This window comes from Thermobia domestica, chromosome 6, assembly GCF_964235325.1.
Source record: "Thermobia domestica chromosome 6, izTheDome1.hap1.1, whole genome shotgun sequence".
NCBI lineage: Eukaryota > Metazoa > Arthropoda > Insecta > Zygentoma > Lepismatidae > Thermobia > Thermobia domestica.
Window position 1 is genome coordinate 129,558,336 of NC_137459.1, and position 12,868 is coordinate 129,571,203.

Sequence of the window (12,868 nt, forward strand, 5' to 3'; positions counted from 1 at the left end):
TACTGAACGGTAATTATCTTAGATTTTTAAATTCTATATAATCATTCGGATTAAAATCCCGCAATTAACCTATGGGGGCAACCTTTTAATAGAATAAATAATCAAAGTACGTAGGACTCCAAATCATTCACATCCACACAGAACATTTTGATCTTCTCATGGACACGAACATACCAATATGCTGTAGCTTTCTGTCAACACACACTACTAGTTTCAAAATTCATGTAATCCACCTTGTACTACTCATTCCACACACACTGTTTTAGCGAAAAACAAGTTTTTATTCTTCTAATCAAATAGGTCCTCCACCTCATGAAATTAAGTTTACTCTTGCAGATATAACGAACTCAGACTTGTGATATGATACTATATATCTATTTTCTTTTTCCAGGCTGAACAGTGATACTACAACATTACTGTACTATGTCAATTAGGTATGGCGTTTCAAAAGCTATACTGCATTTTAACTTCCACTTCCCTTAAATATGCTTATTAGAAACCGTCTCATACAATTTCATTTTCATTTTACTTCGATGTAATTTACAACTAGTTTCTGTTAAAATATTGCAGCAGCTGCTGTAAGTATTAACAGATATGTAGTATCGGATTAACTTCCGACTTATTAAATGTAACTTCTTTGAGGAACAGATTTACCTTCCGAGTACATTCACATCAACTTCTAAAACCAGTGTATCGAAGTTTCATTAGCATTTTATCTTATCCTAGTTTGTTTCTTGTACAATCCGCGGCAAAAAACCTGCAACATGAGGATGTAAGTTTATTGTGAAACTACGCCTAACAGCACAGGGAATGAACAAAGTCTAAGTGGAACGAATCACGGCAGGATAAACCTCGGCCTCCTCCCGTGCACACTTATTTTGGAGCAAAAGACTGCGTCATTTCACAATAAACTTATATGCTCATGTTGCAGGTTTTTTTGCCGCGGATTGTACATGGAAACAAGACTCATTCCCTAGCCTAGCTAAAAAGATATGAAATTTGAGTTTTACGTCCCACGTTATGCCGGTTAGACTAAAGGAGACTGTGATTATGAGTAATGAATGAAACGGTGGAATGAAGAAAGTGGAAGGAAACTAGAGAACCCCAAGAAAACCCACGCACACGGTGTTTGTCCTCCACAAAGTTCATTTGGCGGAGGCTGCGATCGAACCCGGGACCCCAAGTACCAGAGGTGAACGCTCCACCACTGAGCCACCGCGGCCCCTACCCTAGCCTAGCGAGCTGGAGTAGGCTAATAAGAGGAAAAGTAAACATCGTACTGTTTTGAAATAACTGATTTCAACATCAAAGACCGTAGCAGTTTACCAAGAAATAAGCTAGATCAAATTTCCCAACACGCATACCGCAAGGCAAAATTCAAAATTGTTCTCAATATGGTGTATTCTTAAAAAAAAAAAAAAAAAAAAAAGCATTTATTCCGCCGTTGCGGATGGACCGATCAAAAAATAAGTCTTACTTTTAGAGTACTTAGAAAGGGCCTAAAGTCATGGATGTGGCCGAATAGAATCCAGAGCCAGAGAGTTTTGAATGTCTAAATATATCATTTTGGTATTGTCGTTTGACCAAACAAGGTATAATAAAAATTTTTAACTCATCTATAACTCTTGTACGTGAAACAAGTAATTTCTTCAATATTTCGGTTCAAAATAGCTTTGATCACGTAAAATGTTGATTTAAAGAGAAATAAACAATGAGTTTAGAAATCGCACTGTAAAAATCGTAAGTATTATAGGGAGCTAGCTTGTTTACCAGCGGGGGCTGAGGTAAAGGGGGAAAAGTTTCAACAATTTTTCTGCCTGACTCTTGCAATACTCCCTTACCCCCCTTCTATATGTCACCGTTGCCAGGGTTAAAAATTTGTCAAATGAATGTCATTCTGAAGAGTGTGAGAGTTGGTTATTTGTTGTGTGCTGTTGTGGTTGCGGTTTTGTTGCTTATTATTCATTTGACAATGGCTTCACAGCGTAAGAGAGGGCAAACTATACACAGCGAAGCTAGAGAAGTAATAAGGAAGGCCATAGTACAGTGCGACGAAGAAGCGAGGGAGAAAAAAAAAAAACTGAAGCATTTGTTATCACAGCCTAATTTTCGTGTCCACGTATACTGGGATCTTCGATAGGGATTGCATAAACTCTTTGAATTAAGTTAATATTAGCTGAATTTTTTGACAACGCACTGGCAACCCTGCCCAGGACCGTCGAGTAACCGTTTCTTGGCGACGGAGTGGGGAACCTGCCAATCAACTCGGAATTCCTCAGCTTCGCATTAAAGCTAGCTCCCTATAATACTAAACTTAAATCCAGGGTGGCGGCAAGAATTGCCTCATTTTTCAATCCATCACACTCCCTAATATGGTAATTAGCCATATCGACTTTCCCCATTTGATGGGAAAACAAGACCAAGAAAACATGGAAACTATATACTTTTCCCTAATCAACTAGAAAAAAACATAAAATAAGAACTAAGTATTTGGTTCTGAAATTACACAACATTTACCTAATGACAAGAAATTAAACTCTTCCCTGAAAATTTTTTCGACTACTTAGTTCGAATTGCATCAACAGCCACACAGATTAAATTTCTGGTTGGTGTATTAATGTACACTTCTCCAAAATGTAATTGCACGCCTGAATTTTTTGAAGTTCCTTAAACTGTCAGTTTGGCAACAACTCGGAGTAGTGAAAGCCTTCCCAACACCTTGTTTGCTGATTGAAATATTCAGATCTTATTTTATTACTTAATTCAATGTTAGTTTAGAGCAAAATAGTATCTTAAATGCAGAAGACAGATGTGGTTAAAGGAAACATTGAATTGGATTAGAGTTTAGCGTTCCGTTCAGCAGCGAAGTTACATATGACGTGGAGCTTCAGATTAATATGGGATCTAAAAAACATTGAGCTCCCTCTGGGAATCGAATCAGCGTTCCTGACACCACACCTAAGCTATCCACATAGGTAAAGAAAATGCACACGCTTTTACTAAAAAAAAAAAAACGTAAAAAAACGGAGTGTTTTAAAGAGATCCTTAGCTATCAACACAACTGAAAGGTGGTAGATCTACAGTTGATTCGATAGTCGTGTTGCATTCCTTCTTTCTGGTGGAATTCAAAATTTTTGAATTTGGTTCAAATTGCACTGGGAGATTTTTTTTTAAAAAAAATTAAAAACTTTTCCGCTAGTCTTGATTTACACTTCCTTATTTTATGATTCTTTTTCTTCAGAAGCCAGTTTAAAAAGTAGCAACTGATTACGGTTTGTATCCGACAATTTCCCAAACACAAGGAAATTAATAATTTTACCTCTTTCTTAAGGGTACATAGATACTACTAAATTGGATTAAAGTGTTTATTTTTCTCAGAGTGCGAATTGACGGGGTAAAGCCAAGGATTTCCGCTCAAAAATTTATGCTCAAATTAGAATTATCATCGCTAGTAGAGATAATTCTTTCTCCTCGATTTGTTCTTGAATGTCAGAATAGAAATAGGGAACAACTTATTTTGTAGACAAAATACTACAATTAGGAACAAAGTTTGTTCAGGAGTGATTTATCTAAACTCCTTTATATATATATATTTACTCTCTCCGTGTCCGTCCGTATGCGGGACGAAAACATCAAGGACTACTTCATGGATAAACAAATTTTGTCAGTATGTAGAGGGTCGAAAGTGTTGAAAGTAACTTGGATAAATTAATAGAAATGCTGGTAGTATACGCGCAGTACAGAATTGCAATATAACTACCATGTTCCTAAGTTCTACGGTACTTCTGTTTACTCTTTATTGACTTCCACTATTGTTCTAAACTTACAATTCTCAGAAATGGACACACAGCCTCACCTCACACATACTTTACAACTTCTCTATATTCACCGAAGGATAATACAAGCTACTCTATATTTCCAACACTATCCAACATTGTTACTTCACTGTTCTACAGATTTTCTTTCACACAGTCAAGTCTAAACATGTGATTTAACATTGAAATATTGTCCGCTCACATTCTACATTCAACCAGCTAGCAATCAAGTTCGCTTACGGAGATCATGTTCAAATCGCAAGTGATACAAAGAAAACATTACCGCTTTTTATGTTAAATCACCACAGAACGAAAACTAACATATCGAGAAGTAGTTTTCTGCAATCGATTAAGCGTCTTAACAATACATTTTATTAATAACATTTACACTATTACAATCTTAAGTGGCAGAAGTCTACCACTTTCTGTTTCAATATTGAGAAAATCACTCCTTCACGTAGTGTACACGTGTCCATTTAGATCGAAGGACTAATTTCATGTTTGTCCGTGAAACTCAATACGACCATACATTATGAAAAAACTACCACTGATATGTTTACACAATGTGAAGTAGTTGTTTTGTAATAGCATATATAGACAGATAGATAATGTGTCATGGCTGAGTACGTAAAAGCATTATTTTATTCTCCCCCCACCTTCCCTTGAGAAAAGTTTTCGAATAGCACACTAATTCTTCAGTTTAAATCAGTAGTTCGTGACCTTTGTGTAGCTATTGCCTAGTTCTACTTGCCAAGTTTCGATAGACAACGCGAATTGTTTAATTACAAATTTATAATTAATATTCTTGACACAAGGTATTTGTGAATTCTAACCGGTGTTCACATTTTAAAAATTTAAACCAAACCAACCCATACCCTACATATTGCCGACTTCAGCGCATCTGCCAAGGACGATGGTATTCTTGACATGCACGAGGGGCCCCGAAGAAAAAGCTAATATACTAAGAAGGAACCTATTTGATTTCTAGGTCGCCACTAAACGAAATCGTATCTTCCTTTGGAAGAGCTGGTGCCAAATACTGAATTAGTTGCATGTATGAATAATATTTTCCAGGTCATGAAAGACTAATTTGAATGAGCAATAAATGGAATAACTGGGCAGTTTGCTCCAGACCTGGCGCTATGACTTCACCGGAGGTAAAGAGACAGGTTACTTAAGGAAATTAATTTATACTCTCAGATTCATTCTTGGAAATAAAAACATTTAGAGATAATGAACCACAATTACATAAGGTATTTTTAAAAGTATTACCATTAATATCCTGAAACGTACCCAAAGTTAACAATGTACGTTAAAGAAAACCGTTGTATATCCAATATAACCTTTAACATAGCAAAAGTTTGTTTAATTCACATGGATTAGATAATAGTTTGTAGACCATTAAACTAAATCTGGTTGTTTTACATTCCATAAAAGAGAACACTGCGTATCAAGAAGGCTGAAGCAAGTGAATTCACCGGTAACTCATTATGTTACGTTAAGACTGGAGCGATCAGTCCAATTACTGTCGCACCGACTAAGGGACGTTCACAGGGCGGGAGGGGGCTGGGGGTCCGGACCTCTTTCCCCGAAATCCAGACTTCTGTAAATTTAATCAAATTTCAGGGATGATTTTACAAATTTTAACATCTTTCCTCCTGTAGAATTTACACTCCGTCCGAAACCAATTCCTGTGTATGTGCTTGCACCAAATTCTACAGAGCTGATTACAGATCTCATCTGATTTATCCTAATATCATACAGCAATTGCCTACTGCATTCTCCTTAAAATTTCTATTTCAGCTGCATCTGAGGAACGCAGTTGTCATATTTTATACATACATACATATATATATATATATATATATATATATATATATATATATATACTGTTTACCCGCGGACATTAGGTCTCTCGACACTTCTGCGCATGACAGAAGTAGAACAGTCCACTACAAAAAATAGGTATGTGTAGGTACAGGCAACAAGTGTTCGTTTTCTCCTCTGGGAGCGACTCTGGGGGCGAGAGAAAGAAGGCTGGAAGTTTAAACATAGTTGCCAAGCTACATAAATTGGATCCAGATCAGCAGTACATTCTAGTCAGGCGATGATGTCACGCAGTGAATAGAGCGCGCGCATTTTAAATGCAGCCTAGCTTTGTGTTTCTAGGGGTTTCGATATTCGGTTGATTGCGCCAAATACTCGCGCGAGGACATAAGCTATTGTCTTTCTCTACAGTAGACACACGTTTGTGGTTGTGCAGTTTACTGTTTTTTCTAGTTCTTTCTCTCACCTGTTTCGTGTTTATGCTTGCGCTTGTGTGTTGTGTGTGTGTGTGTGTGTACGTGCGTTGTTTTGTGTATATTTTAATACGATGGAGCCAATACCGTCAACCAGCGCTGGCGTGAAGAAACACTTACGTAGTGCCGAGAAAAGACTAATCCATAATGTGGTGACATTTTGTGACAAAGAAGCGCTAGAAGACCGTCTTCTAATTCCCCTTTCTCAGGCTACCAAACGTGCAAGTGTAATTGCGAAAGTTTCAGAGTCAACTGTGAAAAGAATTCGTAGAGAAGCGAAAGGTGAAGATGTGCCGAAATTTCAATCGCCAAAAAAGCGCCAGAAAAAGGCCACTATCGAGAACATAGCTTTGGACGATTTTGATAGAGACGTTATAAGGAGAGTTATACATGAATTTTATGCGAACGAGAAAAAAGTTCCTACTATCCCCAAATTGCTTCCTGTGTTGCAAACACGTATTAATTTTCGTTGGCAACGCGAAACTTTAAGGAGAGTTTTACATGAAATCGGTTTTAGTTTCAAGAAGTGTCAGAACAAGCGAAAGTTTATAATGGAGCAGAGTGATATAGTGTTAGCTAGAACTCAATATTTGAGAACAGTACGACGTTACAGGAACGAAAAAAGACCGATCGTATTTTTGGATGAATCGTGGATAGACAGCAACTTAACCTTCAGCAAATGTTGGCAAAGTGATGAAGAACATGGAGTTGTGGAAACCGGAAATGCCTCGCGACGCATAATTATTTTATGCGCGGGGGGAGAAATGGGTTTTATACAGAATGCCAATTTAATGTACAAAGCCAATTCGACATCTGGCGATTATCATGGTCAGATGAATTCCACAATCTTCGAAAAGTGGACAAGAGAAAAACTTATTCCAAACCTTCCTGAACATGCTGTGGTCGTTATTGACAATGCGCCATATCACTCAATACAATTAAACAAACCCCCAACATCATCTAACAAAAAGCAAGAGATCATGGATTGGCTTTCTGTAAACAACGTTCCTCATTCCCCAGACATGCGTAAAATTGAACTGCTAGACCTGGTGAAAAAGAACGCACCCACAACGAAGATATTCAAATTCGACATGATGCTCCAAGAGCATGGATTCATGGCTTTGAGATTACCCCCATACCATTGCGACATTAATGCCATTGAGTACGTTTGGGCAGATGTGAAAAGGTTTATCCGTGACCGAAATGTAACTGGAGATCTAGATATGATGACTCTGTTTAAGTACACTGAGCAGGCGATTAACAGTGTTACCGTGGAAGAGTGGAAAAAGCATTACTCTCATGTGGTGTCATTGGAAAATACGTATTGGGAGAGAGATGGAATCATTGAAGAAGTATGTGATCCTATAGTGATTAGTGTAAGTGCGAGTGATGATGATGATGACAGTGATTATTCTGATGACAGTGATGAATGAACGGATCTAACCTAAGGTGAGCTGTTTAGTTTTATTTACTTATTTTGTTTAAAATGCTATTTCTTTATTTTGTTGTTTAACATTTTATTACTTATTTATTTATTTAGTTTACTTATTTTATTGCCTTCAGTTGTTACTACTGCGCACTGGAATGTGGGACAATGTAGCTAAAGGAATCTGCTATATCCTATTATTAAAGTACTATCACCGGTGGATGAATTGTTACGCTCGTTACCTTGCAATTAAGGGGTCTCAGGTTCGATTCCCGGTGGCTCGGTCCCACGTTAAACTGTGAAATTTCATCTTGAGAGGACATCGCCAGCACATAGACATGAACAACAAACTAGCATCAGTTCTTCTTATCATGGCTCTTGGGCTCTCTTTTAGCAATTTAATACGCGAATTAGTTGTTAGAAACCATTATATCTCCCCCCCCCCCCATTGTAGCACTCGAACAAAAATCATTCTACCACACATTTCACTACTACGGGTAATAATCACCGATTATCGTGCTTTCAGTGATGCAGGCCCACTTCGATTTCATTCTCATATTATTATTCATAAATGGGGGCGCGGTGGTAGAGCGTTCACCTCCGTTGCTTGGGGTCCCTGGTTCGATCCCAGCTCGCGACGTGTGGACCTTGTGTGAACAAACATCGTGCTCGTGGGTTTTCTCGGGGTTCTCCTGTTTCCTCCCACTTTCTTCATTCCACCATTTCATTCATTTCTCATCATCAGTCTCCTTTAGCCTAGCCGGCATAACCGTGGGACGTAAAATTTAAGATTTCATTTTTTTATTCATAAAATCTTATCAGCTATAGTTTTGATGCCGGGTTGGTAACACTGTTCAAACAAACCACCCTCGCCAATAACCAATGCCTTCCTTCCTCTTCTTCTTTTACACTTCTCTCCTTTCATTAACATAGACTCTCCTTGGCACTCTGCCAACTGGAGGTCTCTGCCGAATGGGCGAACAGTATATATATCGAGAGGGAGAGAGAGCGCAAGCATGATTTATGATGTCCAACAACCGTGATAACAGATACCAAACGAGGAAGAAAAGGAAACTTTGCACGAAGCAACTATTGGGAGGGGAAATCTGCATGTATAGGACAGAAACATCCAACAGTGTTGCTAACCCAAAATGATTTTAAGAATTTCATATTTCAAATCAAACACCGTTCCGGAGATATGATAAATACTGATGAAGTTCGCAATACTGCTGGAAATGGAGTATTGTAGGAAACATTTAAAATCATTGTTGGTTTCTTTCTCGTTTATAGCATTACAGCAATAGCTTTTCGTAGCTGTAATTACAAGTTCTCGCAATAACATGATTTAACCAGTGTTGCGAACTTCAGTAATGCTTTTCACATCTTCGAAACGGTTTGATATACTGAATAGCTGTAAACAGGAAAATGATTTGTTTGCCAACTGAAAACGATACAACTAACTAGATGTGATAATTAAGCACGTTTTCGAAATAAAAACTTTGAATAAATAAATAAATAAATAAATTTTCAAGTCCTTGTAACTTCGTTCCTATTCCTTCGAATAAAAGTCATACCATGACCATGGTATCCAACGCTATGGTACTTTCGATGTGCATTATTCTGCCCATCTCCGTTGTGCTCTGTGTGTGATAAAAGGCTTCCACAAACTTTGGATGTTTGTGATACTGTAACATACTTAGTTTACAACACGGAATAATAAATGTGGTATTTTAAGTTTTCTTTTGACTTGTTGATTTCACTGGGTTGGTAACACTGTTGGATGTTTAATACGTTCAAAGATGTCCCTCTCCTAGAGACCTGCACGGGCCGAATTTTTCGGCCCGAGCCCAATCCAGCCCGAACGTACCTAGGCCCGGCCCAGCCCGGCCCGATAAGTTTTTTAAAATTCTTGGCCTAAGCCCGGCCCGGGCCCGATAAATTTTAAAAGTTTTAGCCCGACAATTTTTTAAAAAAATTAACTCGAGCCCCAATCTTTCTCAAAATTTAGTACTAAATTTGACCTAACCCTCAGAAACATTTTCTAAACTCTGGTTCACAACCTGACGCTTGCCTCCCGAATGGTACCATTGCCTCCTAGAACTTTGCCTGTCATCGAGAGAACAACTCCCTGTAACAAAAATCTAACTTAATTGATTTTTAGCATAAAATAAAGATGACAATATTGTTTAGCGACAGGCAAAACATTCCCACCCCTTCTTGTATTTTGAGTTCAGTGAAGGTCAAGGTCAGAGCTCAATTTACCGCATAATGCCTGCAATTCTCTATAGTGAAAGTGGAGCCGCTAAGCAACACAAACTGTAAATAGCTATTGCATTCTTTATAACATTTTTCACGGACACACTTTTTCAACGTTTGGCTTTATTCCAATTATCGTTTAACTCAATAATTATTAAAGAATTACAATTGATCGGCCCCAGTCCAAGCCCGGCCCGGCCCAAAGAAATAACAGTGTCGGCCCGTCCAAGCCCGGCCCGGGCCCATGCAGGTCTCTACCCTTTGCTTATAGTTGCTTCGTGCAATGTTTCGCTTTTCTCCCTCTTTTGGTTTCTCCGTTATCACAGTTGGACATTACAAATTATGCACACTATATTATATATATATATATATATATATATATATATATATATATATATATAGTGTTAATGAACTATACCGACGAACTGTAAGAGGTGATTCCTGACATCAAAATAAGAAAAAGTTCATATGGACCTATGGCGAAAAGTACATAGTTTCAGAGCTAGGGCTATCCAAAATCGAGAAAAAGCCAAATTTCAATAGGCCCTATTTCGAAATCCAGAAACTTCGGATGGTGGTCCTTATCAGTGTAAAGGAAGCCCCGCATATACAATCCAAAAGGGCATACTTCGTCAATTTTCAATAGGTATGCAAGGGTATTCCCTACAGGATGTAATTCTCCGATATGCTCTCAATAGAGTTTTCACATATACTCTGACTAGCAGCGTTCACCCCGCTTCGCTGCGGTCACCCCGGAACGCAATAAACTTTGTTACTTAGATAATTTTTACTTTTTCGCTTTCAAGTGATATGATAAAAACCATAGTAGATTGCAGTAAATGTTAACATTATATCGCCTGTCATTTATGTTAACCCGCCGAGTGACACGGTCATGCGGGTTGCATATAAATACGTTTATTTTTACCTATGATGAACTAACAAAGGATTTGTACGTTATGGACACTTGAATGGTCAATTATCTCAAGACACTGGTAATTGAAAATTAAAGTGATATGATAAAAACCATCTAGGGTCCAAATCCTAATAACCCCCCAAAAATGAAAGAAATTGGTTCAGCCGTATTAGCGTGATGAGGGAACAAAGGATTTGTGCGTTCTCTTTTATATATAAGATTTCAAGGAGGGCCCAAAGTAAGCAGAAGGTATGCCTTGACAACAATGGATATTCAATGCTTCGGAGGGAAGTCGGAAGTGTTAGGAACCGGTAGCTCCATGTTTTTAGTGTTGGGAATAATGTGTGATGCAATGTATTTCGTCACGGTATATTTCACGTTTTCTTCACTTATAAGCGTGAAAGAAAACATTGCAGCATGCGTTTTCCCGGAGTTCGAGAAACCGTACTGCTGACGATCCTTAACACTTCCGACATCACTCCGAAGGATTCTGTGTTCACTGATATTAAGGCTTATCGTTTGCCTACTTTGGGCGGATCAAAGTCTGAGCATATCTCAAAATTCGGTTGATGGCATGTCAGAATTTCACCCTGTATGGAATACTCTGTACGCAAACTGAAAATTAATGGAATATGAATTGTTGGATTGCGTATGCGTGGCTTCCTTTACACTGGTAAGGACCACCATCCAAAGTTTCAGGAATTCGAAATATGGCCTGTTGAAATTTGGCTCTTCCGCCATAGGTCCATATGAACTTTTTCTCTTATTTTGATGTGAGGAATCCCCTCTTACTGTTTTGTCGGTATAGTTCATTAACACTATATATATATATATGTATGTAATATGTATGTATATATATATATATACGAGGGTTGGGGCAAAAGTCATGGCAACCATTTTTTTTTCTTGCAGATATGTGAGCGGATCACAAACTTCTATGTGTCGTGTGGAAGTTCTGCAGGCATAGTGTGTATGCAGAACAACAGATGGCTCTGTGATAGCTGGTAGTAGCACAGCGAGGCCTGTGAAATCAGTCAGTTGGTGAGTGTCGTGCGAGATGGAAGTAACCCGTGTTGAGCATCGCGCTTACATCAAAATAGCCGTTCTCCGAGGGTGAAATGCGATGGAATGTCACAGTGAATTAGTGGAAGCGCTTGGTAATAATGCCCTACCATACCGGACAGTAGCACAGTGGGTAGGAAAGTTTCAGCAAGAACGTGTGTCAATCAGTGATGAGCAACGTTCGGGACGACCTGTCAGTGTGCGGACCGACATGGCACGTGTCGTCATCCATCCACCGTACTCTCCTGACATATCGTCCTGTGACTTTGATCTCATTCGAAAGATTAAGGAACCACTATGTGGTAGGCGGTTTACAACACGCGAGGACATTGCTAATGCTGTGCGCGAACAGGTGACCCGATTCACACATGGTGTGGCAAATGCTGAGGCGGATGGTATTCAACGCCTCCCACATCACTGGCAGCGCGTGGTGCAAGTAGCAGGGGACTACTTAGAGGGTCTCTATGCTCAGGTTTGTCATGTCAACTGTATGCGTACTGTGTTGTCATTCTTTTGCACCGCGAAGGCCATATAGCCCTGTATACTACCGTAATAAATTAGTGTGTTACGATATTTCAGTGATATTCATTGTCCACACATGTAGGTAACACCTTGTCCTTTCGTATGTATATGTCAGATTTTCCAACCGGACTGGTATCTTCAAGAAAAAAAATAGTTGCCATGACTTTTGCCCCAACCCTCGTATATATATATATATATATATATATATATATATATATATATATATATGTGTGTGTGTGTGTGTGTGTGTGTCAGAGAGAGAGAGAGAGAGAGAGATCATAATGGTAAACATATTACTTGCAGTCACTAGAAAAGAATACTGGCGAAGTAAGACTTCCCTAACACATCTAAAAGGGGAGATGGAGGAGGTACACAAAATTGATTGAAAACTACCAATATTAGTATCAGATCTATATTTTTGGGCTTCATGAGCTGACTGGTAAAAATTTCCATGCCGTTTAATTACAAGTTCAGATCCCCCTTGCACATCTAGGAGTGGGGATACACATGAAAATTAAAACTGCCGATACTAATGTCAAATCCATAGTTTTCGGGATTGCTCAGACAAACAGTG

General features: G+C 38.6%; 1 protein-coding gene across 1 annotated transcript in view; it reads right to left on the minus strand.

Annotated features, from left to right (window-relative positions):
* Gdi (GDP dissociation inhibitor) overlaps nt 1-12,868 on the minus strand; it is a 106,049-nt gene that overhangs the window by 51,835 nt on the left and 41,346 nt on the right. The window lies entirely within an intron of this gene.